Below are 13,204 nucleotides of genomic sequence, written 5' to 3'. Positions count from 1 at the left end.
CCCACCCCTCTTTTCCACATGTCCAGCACCACCCCCCTTTTCCACATGTCCAGCACACCTCTGTTTTCCACATGTCCAGCCTCACCCACTGTTTTCCACATGTCCAGGTCGGCCTTCCCCTGTTCTGTGTGCAGCAGCAGCAGTCATAGGCGGCCGTCCGGCTCCTATGCTGTTCAGCAAGTGACTGACCTGGTGCGAGTGCGGGAGACGGAACCCAGAGGGACAGCGCGGCACCGGAGGTGATTGACAGGTGGGCGGCGCACGTACCAGCCTCAGTGCACCCGATCAGCTTAAGATGGCCGCGGCCGCGGCGGAGTGACATGGGGGGGGGGCTGTACTCACCCATCCAATGGCGGGCAGCGTCGGACAGCGGCGGGCAGCGGCGTCAAATTATAATCTCTGGAGATCACAGTGGGCCCCTGCCAGAGTGGGCCCGGGGGCGGCCGCCCCCTCTGCCCCCCATCAAATTTCGCTACTGGCGGGATCGCTATGCTTCTGCTCACATCATTAACACCGTCACAGCAGGAACGTATATATACATTCCTACTGCACGGAGTATGTGCAGTAGGAACGTACAGTATATATACATATTGCTGACGTGAAGTGGTTAATATCATTAAAATGTAAACTCTCTCAAATGAGTAATTATTTTCAGGAAAAAAAATCACAATAATCATTTTATTAATCATTTAATTAACTCAAGAACACAGCCTTCACTCAAAGATATTCCGGCACATAATGTCTGTACTCTTCTTCAGAACATGTTGTGAAGATTTATTTTTTATTTAAAGTAACAATTTGAGAACATAAGATTTGTTTTGCGCCTGAGGTCAGATACTAAAGATGTGGTTTAAAAATATTTCCATATGAGCTGCCAACATGTCACTGCTCACTGTCCATGAGTTCTCAGTGCTCCATTCAGGGGGGAGGTGTAAATCTATGTTGGTGGCATCATGGTTATGTTGAAAAAGCGCCACTGCCTACAAAGAACTTCCAGAGAAAATGGAATATGTAGACTAGGGGTGTCCAACTCAAATAGACAGTGGACCAAAATTAAAAACTTGGACAAAGTCGCGAGCCAACCTTGATATTTCCTTAATATTCATTGAAGCGCACAAGCAGCATATCTTGAACTTTCAGAGCGGCGTGCAGCATTCCTGGCACTGCCCCCACCCCCTGTGCTAACATACAGTAATAATGACCTCTGTACCCCCATAAAGTATTGATGAGCCCCTGTGCCTCTGAATAATAATAATGTCCTCATGAATCCTCATACAGTAATAATGCCCCCCATGCAGTAATGTCACCTATGCCCCCATACAGTAATAATGCCCCCCATGCCTCCATACAGTAATGTCACCTATGCCCCCATACAGTAATAATGTCCCCAATGGCACCATGCAGTAATAATGTCCCTACTGCCCCATACAGTAACAGTGCCCCCTGTTCCCCCATACAGTAATAATTTCACTTGTGCTCCCATGCAGTTTTAATAACTTCTGTGCCATCATACAATAGAAAAACATACATTACGTAGTACGCTACGAAATGTACGTACAGGAGCTGGGATTTACCTCCAGATTTCCTGCTCCTGTACAGTACAGCGGTAGGGTGGCAGCAGTGAGCCAGGCTTCCCTCTGAGCTGTGCGGCCGCGTACCGTACAGCTTAAAGGGAATACTGGTCGCAATTTCCTATTGGCAGGGCGAGACAAGCATACTGGACATGCACAGCTCAATGCTAATTTTGGGTGCTAAATGGTTAACATATAAATCTATACATTGCTATATATAACCGGAAAAGCTATGCCAAAAAACACCATAGCATAACAAAATTAATGAATCAAATAAAGTACTTTATTACAACAGGTACAATATTACAAATAAATGATCCCAGAGCTAAAAAATATTAAAAATACCAACATGGAGGTACCCTGTATGGTACCACGAACAATGACACCCCTAAATGAGTATATCATACACCCCGTACAAGTAAAGTGCAATGTCCAATCAGACAAATGCAAAACCTAAACCATATGAATAGTATAAGGCAGTACGAAGTACAGGCACTCCAACCAATGCTGTTATATAAATAATGTTATAAGGAAAAGGCTACTATGCTGTGAAACAATAAAGGAAATATTAAGCCAAATAATCAAGTATCACCATAAATGATAAAGCAACAGGTTGAAGATGGGATGGCGGGGCAAGCCATCTCTAGGAAATCAATTGATTTCCTAGGCGGGCTAAAAATAATGGTGCCGCGGGCCGCAGGCTAGAGTTTGACATGACTGATGTAGACAATTAACCTCTTGGAGACCAAGCTACCCTAATGGTACTTTTACACGGAGCGATAATTCGCCCGATTGCACGATTAACGATTTTGAATGAACAATGTTTTTTTTACGATCAGCATGTAGATGGAATGATACATCGTAAGGAAAATTCGCTATGCGATCGTTTTGCGATCGTTTAAGCCTATCTCACACATAGGTAAAATTGTTGAAAGACTGTTTACACTGAACTATCTGCAAATTTTGTGCAAATGATCAACGATGATTTAAGAACATGTTGAAAGATCAAAATGAACGATTTGTCGCTCGTCGTTTGATCGTTCACTGCGTTTACAGGTACGATTATTGTTAGAAATCGATCGTTATCGTGCAAAAACAAACGATCAATCGTTCCGTGTAAAAGGACCATTAGGGCCTGATCAATATTGTAAATATTGTAAAAACAATCAATATTGTTTACTGGGCCTATTATAATCGTTTAGCAAGGGCTGCACAGACATCATTAGCTATGTCTGTGCAGCCCTAGCCCAAACAGTTGACACTTTACCTGTCCACACTCCCGCTCCCTACCTGTGCTCAGTATGTGTCTCAGCACCGTATGCTGCATCCTGTCACCGTAGCCTGCCACCATGCGCATTCACAGGACACTCAGCCAATCACTGGCCGTGGCAGTCTCAGCCAGTGATTGGCTGAGCAACCTGTCAGCTCAGACAGTCGCTGGGACGTACAGGAGAAGACGGGGAGCATGAACAGGTAAAGTGTTAACTGTTTGGACAATCGTCAGCTGTCAATGATTTTAAATCTGCACCAAAACAAACAATCAGCCGATGATCATCGTTGTCTCTATTTCATGGAGTGAAAATTGTCCAGATCGGGCTGATTCGGCCAATTATTGCTCCATGCAATAGGGCCATTTGGCCCTGTGCACCTGAGTTCACTCCCCCTTGCATCCTTTATTCGCCAACTGCCAAGCTGCTGCAGGAAGGGGTTAATAAACATTCCCAAATAGGCAAAATGAGCTGAAGAAAATGAATGTCCAAAATAAATATCTACTAAGGAAACAAGGTTGAGCTTTCTGGTAATATAATATAAGCTTATAATCTTGCTATTAAGAAGTCATAGCTGATGTAACTTTGCAATATATCCATCATTCATGAAAGAAGAACCCATCTTTATAGCAGGGATCACTTACCTCTGGAGAAATAAATGTGTTCACTATTTATATGGAGGAAGCTAAAAAGAAAGTTAGGAAACATGGCATTCTTCATAGTAATGCTTTTCTTTCATTTACGTGACTATTTATTGTGACGTTTCCATATTTTCAACAACTGCAGGCAAATTACTTTTATTATCTGCAACTTCTCCTAGGCAAAACAGAAGCTTTTCAACAAAATCTTCGCTTGATTTAAATGAGACCCGGGATTTTCTTCACCTCACAGAAGCAATTAGTGAATGTAAACAGATTACAGAAAAAAATTAGCTATGGATATGATAGTATAATTTGTGGTAATACTCACTCTGACAACTGAAAACACTCCCTCATAAAACATCTTTGTAAGCCAGAAGTAGTTTGTTGAGAGAGAGAGAGAGAGAGAGAGAGAGAGAGAGAGAGAGAGAAGAAGAGCATCACTTGGCAGTAAAAATTAGGAGTGCAAGCAATTCATACCCACAGTGATATTTATATGAAGGATAGTCGCAACACTCCAAAGCATTCAGATATAGGCAACACATCTTATGCCTTTTTCAAGCTTAGCCATAATTAAGAGGGTATTCCTCTGCCCAATAACTTATCCCCTAGCAGTTACCCAACTGACCCAGCAATCAGATCTCATCTCCTATCCTATCCTGTAGATAGAGATAAGTTATTCAGAGCTGGAATATACCTATAACAGCCCATTAGGAGCCCTTATGGTTAAATGCATAGGTGCAGGAGCAGACAACCTTATGTACTGCAGTGTGTAAGTGGCTCAAATTTCAGAAGACAAGGAGGTATCTGCTTTACTGCTGATGCACTGATAACCCCTGACCTCTGCATGGAGCTCTGCACATTTTCTTACTTAATTGCAGCAGCCGTAGAACAGAGTTTAGGGGTTATCAGTGCAGTGAAGCAGAGATCTCTTTGTCTTATACTTGTTAACCCTTTTATGTGTTGCAGCATTTAAGTAAACATTGGGTCACTTACACACTGCAGTACATAAGGGGTTAAGAAGAAGACACAGGGCGGCTCTTACCTTTTCCCCAGGGCCCACCTACTGCACTTGGCCCCATAGCAGCTTCCTACCCTGCCTCTATAATAGCTATGCTACTGATAACTGCTTAGTAGATGTTTCTGATGTCCCCCAGAGACTTCTCACACATTAAAATTCCTTTTCTAACCTGTCTTGGCAATATTATTTTTGTGGATTTTCTCTTTTACGTTCTTACAAATACAGATGTTTTATATGCTATATGTTTTGCATAAATGTTTACTAAATCTGCATAACACTGTAAGATATTTATATATATTTAACAATATAGATAATTTTATAATATTAATGCTGCAATAACATTATATGTACTTTTAATCATTGATATTCATTGAAAATGTCATATTATCCCACCAGACATTCTATGTGTATATGACCATTTTTTATGTTTATGGCTTTTGACTGCAAATACAAGGGTTAGAAATGTAATCATTACTCAACTTTAATAGGATGTTGTCAGGAGAAGACAGAGGATGCTGTGTAAGTAGACAGATGAGGGCTCTCAAACCACTTTAATGTCATTTTATTAGGATTCATTAAACATTCTGTTCTGGCTCTCGCTGTAAATATGGCTAATAAGAACTTCTTCAAGTATCATATTACAAATAAAACATTGTCAGTGTTTTCTTCTACAGTATATGGAGCAATGGGCCAAGGACAACAAAATATATTTTTTTTACATTTATCGGTTTCCCTGCACATCCAGTGCAGATACCAAGATACTCAACCCTTGATCATATTAATACAGAGTCACCACTGCAACACTCCTCTATGCTGTCACACTACTATACGTCACTGCATCCCTATACTATATAAATGTCAGTACTAAGCACTTGAGTCACAGCTAAGTTTATGACCATATAAATATGTCCCTCTCTGGGTGTACATTTATTTACTGAGTGCATTTGTAGCTATGCAAGTAATATGAAACATATGGACACTGTGGACTGACTCGGCTGTTGCTTAGTTTCTATATGAATGCTTTATGGGCAAAAAATAATGAACTCGTCTACATTTGTGCATTAGAACTGTTAGTCAATCTTTATTAAAAGAAAAGCCCAAATGAAAATCAGCTCTGAAGCTGCTGTAAATCTTTGCCTTAAATAGATTTGTAGTTTTCTATTTTATTTTATTATGAAATCCAACTCTTCTGCATAAAAAAATAATCTATAAATGGACTCCGGCTTCATTAACTGAGCCATGAAATTGAATATTAGTTTTCTATTATCCTTCATTTCTGCCTTGCTTTTGTTCAGATGCATTCTGCTTGTCAGCCACTAGAGGGCACCTGAAATAAAATAAAAAAGGTCTGACTCCTGACTTATAAAGAATAGCTTATCAAATAAGTCGTGTCTGTGCGGTCTTAATGCCTACAAATTGCCCCCATTTGTTAGTGCCTTATTACAGTTATAAGCATGGTTTGTCTTCGGAGATCTATATGACCATATTAATAAATTGCAATGACAGAATAAAACTGTGCTTTTCTTTTGTTTGCCACCAGCATGGTATTAATATTAAACGTCATTTTCCTTAAAATAAATAAATAAATAAATAAGGGCAATGTTACATGACAACCAGTATAGTCATTATTACAGCATATCTAAGGATGTTATCCATGCTGTTCAATTTTTACTGGCAAACTAGCAGTACAGAGCTAGTGCTGTCTTTTCTGTGGGAGGGAATGGATATCCTATAGCTGCTGTCTGTCTGTTGTCTATACAGGTATAAGCTTTAGTGGGAATCCGTCACCAAGTTTATGGTGCCCCACCTGATTTTGGTGATATGTCACTTTTTTTGCAGGCATTTTCCTAAAATCCCTGTTTATTAGCTGCAGACAATACAGCAAGCTGGCACTCTATACTCTGCAATATTCCTGAGCTGCTGCTTTTCCCACTGACCCTTCTTTTATTCAAAGATATCTGCTGATATAGCCAAAAAGCTGTCAGCAGAAGATGGACAGGGGCTTTGGAAGCTCATGAATTTAGCATTACACAAAGGGGAATGTCTGAAAATCACTTTTTATTAACTGCAGACGACTATAGAACAAATGGGAGCCCTGTAATCTGTGTTGTTAAAGAGCTGCTGATACCCCTACCCACCTCCCTTTGTTTAAGTGTTTTCTACTTGTATAGGTGGAAAGTGTACAGTCTAGAGATTAGCGAGTACCAGGGGCGTAGCTAGGGGTTCAGCCTAGGGGGGGGCGAGTGAGTCTAAGTGGGCCCCCAACCATTGTTACCCATAGGGAACCCCAGCAGGTGACAAGGATTTCTGAATAATGAAGGGTATATTCTTCTACATTTCTTATAGTGAATAAGGATAAAGAGCAGTGTAAGAGGCTTCTACAATTGAAATATAGAATCACAAAAAAAGTAAAAGGGCTTAAGATTAAAAAAAATATAGCTGCCTTCTTCCACAAACAACACCACTCCTCAGTTGTCCTCAGTTTGTGTGTGGTATTCGACTAAAGTGAATGGAGCCAAGTTGTGATACCACACACAACCTAAGAACAGGGGTGGCTCTGTTTTTGGAAGAAAACCATTATGCTGTTTTTTTTTTCTGTTGTTTTTTTTTTTAATTCTGGAGAACCCTTTTAACCAGATTATCTTTGCCTAAAAATAATAGTGGTATAGGTAATACACTTTTAGACCTTAAAAGGGGTGAGTTGGTTGTGATCATCCATGTATGTACAATCCAAGATATGTGATGAGCTGCTATCTATCTATCTATCTATCTATCTATCTATCTTTCCTATCTATCTATCTATTTATCTATCTATCTATCTATCTATCTCTTATCTATCTATCTATCTATCCATCCGTTATCTATCTATCTATCTATCTATCTATCTATCTATCTATCAGTCTATCTATCTATCTCCTATTTATCTATCTATCTATCTATCTATCTATCTATCTATCTATCTATCTATCTCTCTTTCTTCTATCTATATATCTTCTATCTATCTATCGCCTATCTATCTATCTATCTATCTATCTATCTATCTATCTCCTATCTATCTATCTATCTATCTATCTATCTATCTATCTATCTATCTTCTATCTATCTATCTATCTATCTATCTATCTATCTATCTATCTTCCATCTATCTATCTAATATCTATCTATCTATCTATCTATCTATCTATCTATCTATCTATCTATCTATCTATCGCCTATCTATCTATCTATCTATCTATCTATCAGTATGGGAAGGCTTGAGATTTTTAAACAGAGAGGTAATTTACAAATCTATATAAGTTTCTGAAAACAGTTAATTTAAAAAATAAAAATTGCCAGGGTACCCCTTTAACTTACTTTAGCATAAGGTGTATAGATACCTGCATTTGCAACTACATGATGGTGCAGGTACAGCAAGGGGGTCAAATGTGTTTGGGGCTTGTGAAAATGTACAAGGGCTAAGCAGTAGAGGGAGGGAGAGCATTCTCCATGGTAGGAGCTCTATAAAGGGACACAAGTTAGCATGGCCTCTAAGAGAGAGTGGGGGCTGCATGAGGCTAGGAATCAGAGTGGATGTGGGGGGCCTTTGGCTTTATGACCCACAAGAGGAAACCACCTTACCCCCGCTACAGCATGATCCATGCACACCTGCAATTATTAGTGGCCGTGTGTCTCCTATCCTGGCCACAATTGTGTCGCCCTAGCAGCAATGGCGAAAGGGAGCTGAACTCATTGGAAGTGGCACTATTGGAGCACAGGTGCAGGGCAGTTTCTAGGTCATTTTGGCAACAGGGCGAATCTTGATGAAAGCGCCCCCTCCCCCCGGCCCTAACTCAGTCCAGCACTGGGGAAGGAAGGGGGGCTTTCATAAAGATTGGGGTTACTAGGAAGAAGCGGTGTGTGTATTACGGCATAGAGCAGTGTTCTACCAAATACAAAAGCATCATTCAGTGACTCACAGGAGACGGCTTCTCTGCATGCATTGTGATGTTTTTGATATTCAAGGTTGTTCGCTTTTCTTTGGTCTCCATCTGGCTCCGGCCATCATGAAGACTTTTCTGACCATGACTCGTCTCCACATGATCTGCTAGAGAGACATTTTAGGCTCCTCGCCCCAGCATTATCCTCATCTCTATACAAACTCCCCGGTAGTGTAGCCCCCTCTATGCAGCCTCTGTGTAGTATAGGCCTCTCTTGGTATTGCCCCCCTCTCTGGAGTGTAGGCTTCTCTATTGAATTGCCCCCCTGTGTGTAGTACACTCCTCCCTCCTCTGTTTAGTACAGACCCATGTGCAGTCTCAATCATACTGAGTACAAATGCTGGAAAAGCTGGGTGACCTCCATTATACTGACTACAGGATACTGGGAAAGCTGGGTGACCTCCATTGTACAGGATACGAGATGATGGGAAAGCTGGGTGACCTCCATCATACTGAGTACATGGATGGAGTACAAGTACTGAGTACTGAGTACATGGATGGCAGGATCCCTCCAGCTGCTGGTCCCCCCCCCCCCCCTCATACCACGCTCTATAGGACAGTGAGGGGCCAGCAGCAGCGTGTGAGAAAGAAGCAGGGAGAAGGGGAGAAGATCCAGCCCTGGCTGGGCACGGCATCCGACAGCTGACCGGGCCCCTCAGGAGCAGGGGGCCCGCTATTGCCAGGTGCTATTGCCTTCTTAGGGGCCCCGGCCACTACAGACATGTGTTAAAGCTGTCTGCAAAAGCAATAGCTTTTGCAGACAGCATTAACAGTCTGAGACCTCAGTGGGCCCCTGCCTGAGTGGGCCCGGGAGCGACCGCCCCCCCCCCCCTGCACCCCCCAAATTTTGCTACTGGCGAGTACTAAAATGCTCAGGTGCTCGATACTCAAGACAAATATTTCCCGATGCTCAGGTGCTCGTTTCGAGTAATTAACCCCACTGAAGTCAATGGGAAACTCGACCATTTTTGCAGGGGACCAAAGCTCTGCACAGGGAAGGTTGCGTGAAAACCTGGAAACCTCAGAAAATGATAGAAACAACATGGAAATGGACAGGAAGCAGCAGGGGCAGCATGCATGGATGCCTCTGGGGCTGGCTAACCACAACATTATGCCAAATTATGGGCAACAGCCAAGTGGTGGCCCTCAATAGAATTTTGCTGACCCAGAGCAAGATGGGCAAGGCACATGTGCTGGCACATATTGGGAAATTACCCAACTAGGTGCAACGAAGCATGGCAGTGATAACAAAGTGACCAAGTTAGATTGAGGTAGCAGCCGTTCCCTGGTGTCTAGTGGGGTGGATCGCTCCTCCGGGACGTTGTCCCGGAGGAGCTATCAACACGTCTGGTTCGGGCCGAGGTCTGCGCCGTAATGGTGCTGATCGCGGCTCGGCACTCGGTTGCTTCCGGCTGCAGCAGTCGGAAGCAATCGAGTGCCTATCTCATTGATCTATGCTGTATTACCATACAGCATAGATCTCAATTAGAGATTAGTGTGCTTATTCTAGAAGTCCCCCAGGGGGGCTTTTCGTATAAGTGTAAAAATAAAAAAAGTGTTGTTAATAAAAAGCCCCCACCCCTAATAAAAGTTTGAATCACCCCCCTTTTCCCAGGTTATAAATAAAAATAAATAAATAAACGTTTGGTATCGCTGCTTACCTAATTTTCAAAACTATTAATTTATCACATTCCTCTTTTTACTGATTGTTTCTACATACTACTAAATGTTTTCGAAGGAGAAGATATATTTCCCCCCACCACCACCACATCCAACTGAATAATTACCAGCCTTCATTGTGCCTTTGCGGTCCTCGGTTTAGGCTGCACAGCGGAGAAGGTGTTGATTCCTGAAGCTTGTCTGAACAGGGATCTGTCTTGTTTGTTAAGCCCCATCCGTTTTCAATGTTCTGGCAGTGAAGAAGTTACTCTGCTGCTCTACTCTGCCTCTGGGTTTACTTGCACAGATGGATTCAGGCGGCCGGTCCAATGAGGTTATGGACCGGGCTTTTGGTCTATTGTTAAAGCCTGACACTCCAGCAGTTAGATGCTGGCTATTGAATGTTACTCTTTTATAGCTCCTACTCTACTACCGGTCTGTGAATTGACCTTTGGCTTTGACCTTTCTGCTTGATTATTTGGCCCTTCCTTTGCCTGACGTTTTTGTACTTTTGCTGCCCACCGTTACCGACTCAGACTATTGACTCTGAATTATTGTGTTTGTTCGTGTCTTTGTTTTGTGTAACACCTGTTTCAGAGCAGGGACTTTCTTTGTGGTTGTCCGCAGCTGCCTAGGGCTGACCAAGGTAGGTAGGCAGAGACAGTGAGGGGAAATAGTCAGGGCTCCCTGTCTTTGTGTGTGTTTAATGGGACTGGTCCTAACACATACATTTGTCCTCGACATTAGCTTGCAGGATTTTTTACATATATTAAATCAAAAAGACATCTAGAAATCTAACAGAAACCATATTTAACTTTTATCCTTATTCCCACCATTTTTGTCTGTGAAGCTTTGCCAATGGAGTCTAGTGGCCTTGTTCTTAATGTAGAATATACACAAAAAGCCCAGCACATTACAATTTACACACCAATTACACACAGACGGGTATGTAATGGAGTAAAGTGTGTACTGTTTGTTGCAGGGACAGTATCCTTTTTGCAAATAGCTGCCAGTCAATATAAATCAATACTGTAGACCTATGGGATTGATAATTGATAATTTCATTTATTATGCTTTTGCACTTATGTTAGTGTGAATGTAAATCGTGTGTACACTCTACATATATAAGCTATGTTCTTCTTTATTGTTTTAGACAGTTACTGGAAGGTAGGTTGTGATACCTGGTAGAGCCACCAGCTACAGACAATTAAAAGGTACTCATCTGGGCCCTACAAGAGAGAATTTAGACTACCCTCCTAATAGTACTGATAAGAGAGCCCAAAGAAGGACTAAGGGAGGTGTAGAAGTGCCAGCAGAGAGGTATAGCCTACTGAGTGGTTCCTTAGTCGGAGGCAGGATTAAGGATGGTGTCAGAGAGAGCAGGGTATGAAAGAAAGCAAGACGATTACCTAATGCATCCTAAATGCATCCTAAAGACATAAATGTATATATGCTTTTGGGAAGGGTTAAAGGGATGTGTGAGAAAATAAACCCCAAATTCTCATCTAAACATGTTGCTTTTCATTTGTGTCTACTCCCATTTCAGCAAAATGGTTAACAAAATAGTGCATGCTAAAACTTATTATTGCATCATTTTTGATGAAATCCAAAGAAAAAGGAAAGCTTCTTAAATATTGCATACATGTGTGCATATAATTGGTTTTGCCAATTCTAAGCCAATGATTATGGAAACCCAGTTAGCCAAGGAAATTCATAGTAATAGGAGCTTTGCTCTATAAGACTGTGTCTTGAGTTTATAAATTATGTCTAAGGGCATAATATGCTGAGCATTAAATAGAAACGCGATGGAAAATCTTATGTATTTTCCTACTGCCAGAAAACCTTTTTGATATTCATTAAAATGCAAAAAAATACAGATTTTATGCTTTAAAAAAGATTTTTAAATTCTGGACCATAAAATGTGGATCTTATGAAGTGGAGACTGAGATAGAGAAGAGAAAGTACATTATGGAGATAAATGAGTCATCTCCTGAGTTCATGTAGAGGTCTCCACTATACAGCTCCCCCGATTGCAGGAAAAAGTCATAAATCAAGTCAAAAATATTTGATATACATTGAAATTAAATAATTTCCAGTCCGTCTTTATAAAGCATTTCTTTCAGTCACCGATGGCAAATTGCTGGTATGTGAGGGTTTATATGAAACTTGTGATAAAAGATATAACTATTTTGATCACCAACAAGTTTAACACCTGTAATAATAATCATCATTGTTGTCATCTATATCATCAACATGTCATCCAGTAATAATTTATAGATCAGAGGAAAGGCCATGTGAACGACACTGTTGTTTGGGAGTCATGAAGGGGTTAAAGAAGTGAAAATGTTTTCTTAGATTAAATAACCTTTAAGGACGACCGATCTAACAATAAAATAGTAAGTTTTCCAGAACTACAATGTGTCCACATTTAGATAATAGACCACAGAAATCAGTGTGTCTTTTACTATATCTGGGGCTGAAATGTTTTTCTTAAAATGACTCTATCAGCAGGTTTATGCTGTTCTATCTCAGGGTAGCATAAACTAGTGGCAGGAAAGCAGAACAGAATGATGTATAACTTACATTGTTCTGTGCAGCTGATCCAGAGATAGCCTCCTGAATAACATGGACAACAAGTAGTCCTCTCCATTATGTGCGTAAGCCCAGTAGTCCTCAATATTCATGAGAAGCAGAAAACTCCGCCCAGCAGCTGCTGATTGGAAGTTATCTATCCATGCTGTGTATAGTTAGTCAACTGTCAATCAGCAGCTGGAGGGGGGAGGGAGGAGTGTCGCAAGAATCATATTCTCCTGCATATTAGGAGGAGGGCTAAACAAAATGGTGAAAGTAATTTAACATATTGTTCAACATCCCTGTCACTAATTTATGCCGCTTTCATTTATGACAGCATAAAGCTTATGACAGATTCCCTTTAAAAATTGGAGAGGATGTATAGAAAAAAAATAAATAGGTACATTGAAGTGAAAAGCAAATACATTTTTCCAGGAGTAGCCAACAAAGAAAATAGGTAGAGGCTTATGGGCCCTGACACAGTTCCCCCCTCTTTACT

The sequence above is a fragment of the Dendropsophus ebraccatus genome, chromosome 2 (assembly GCF_027789765.1).
Source record: "Dendropsophus ebraccatus isolate aDenEbr1 chromosome 2, aDenEbr1.pat, whole genome shotgun sequence".
Lineage (NCBI taxonomy): Eukaryota > Metazoa > Chordata > Amphibia > Anura > Hylidae > Dendropsophus > Dendropsophus ebraccatus.
Note: the sequence above shows the minus strand (reverse complement) of the source record.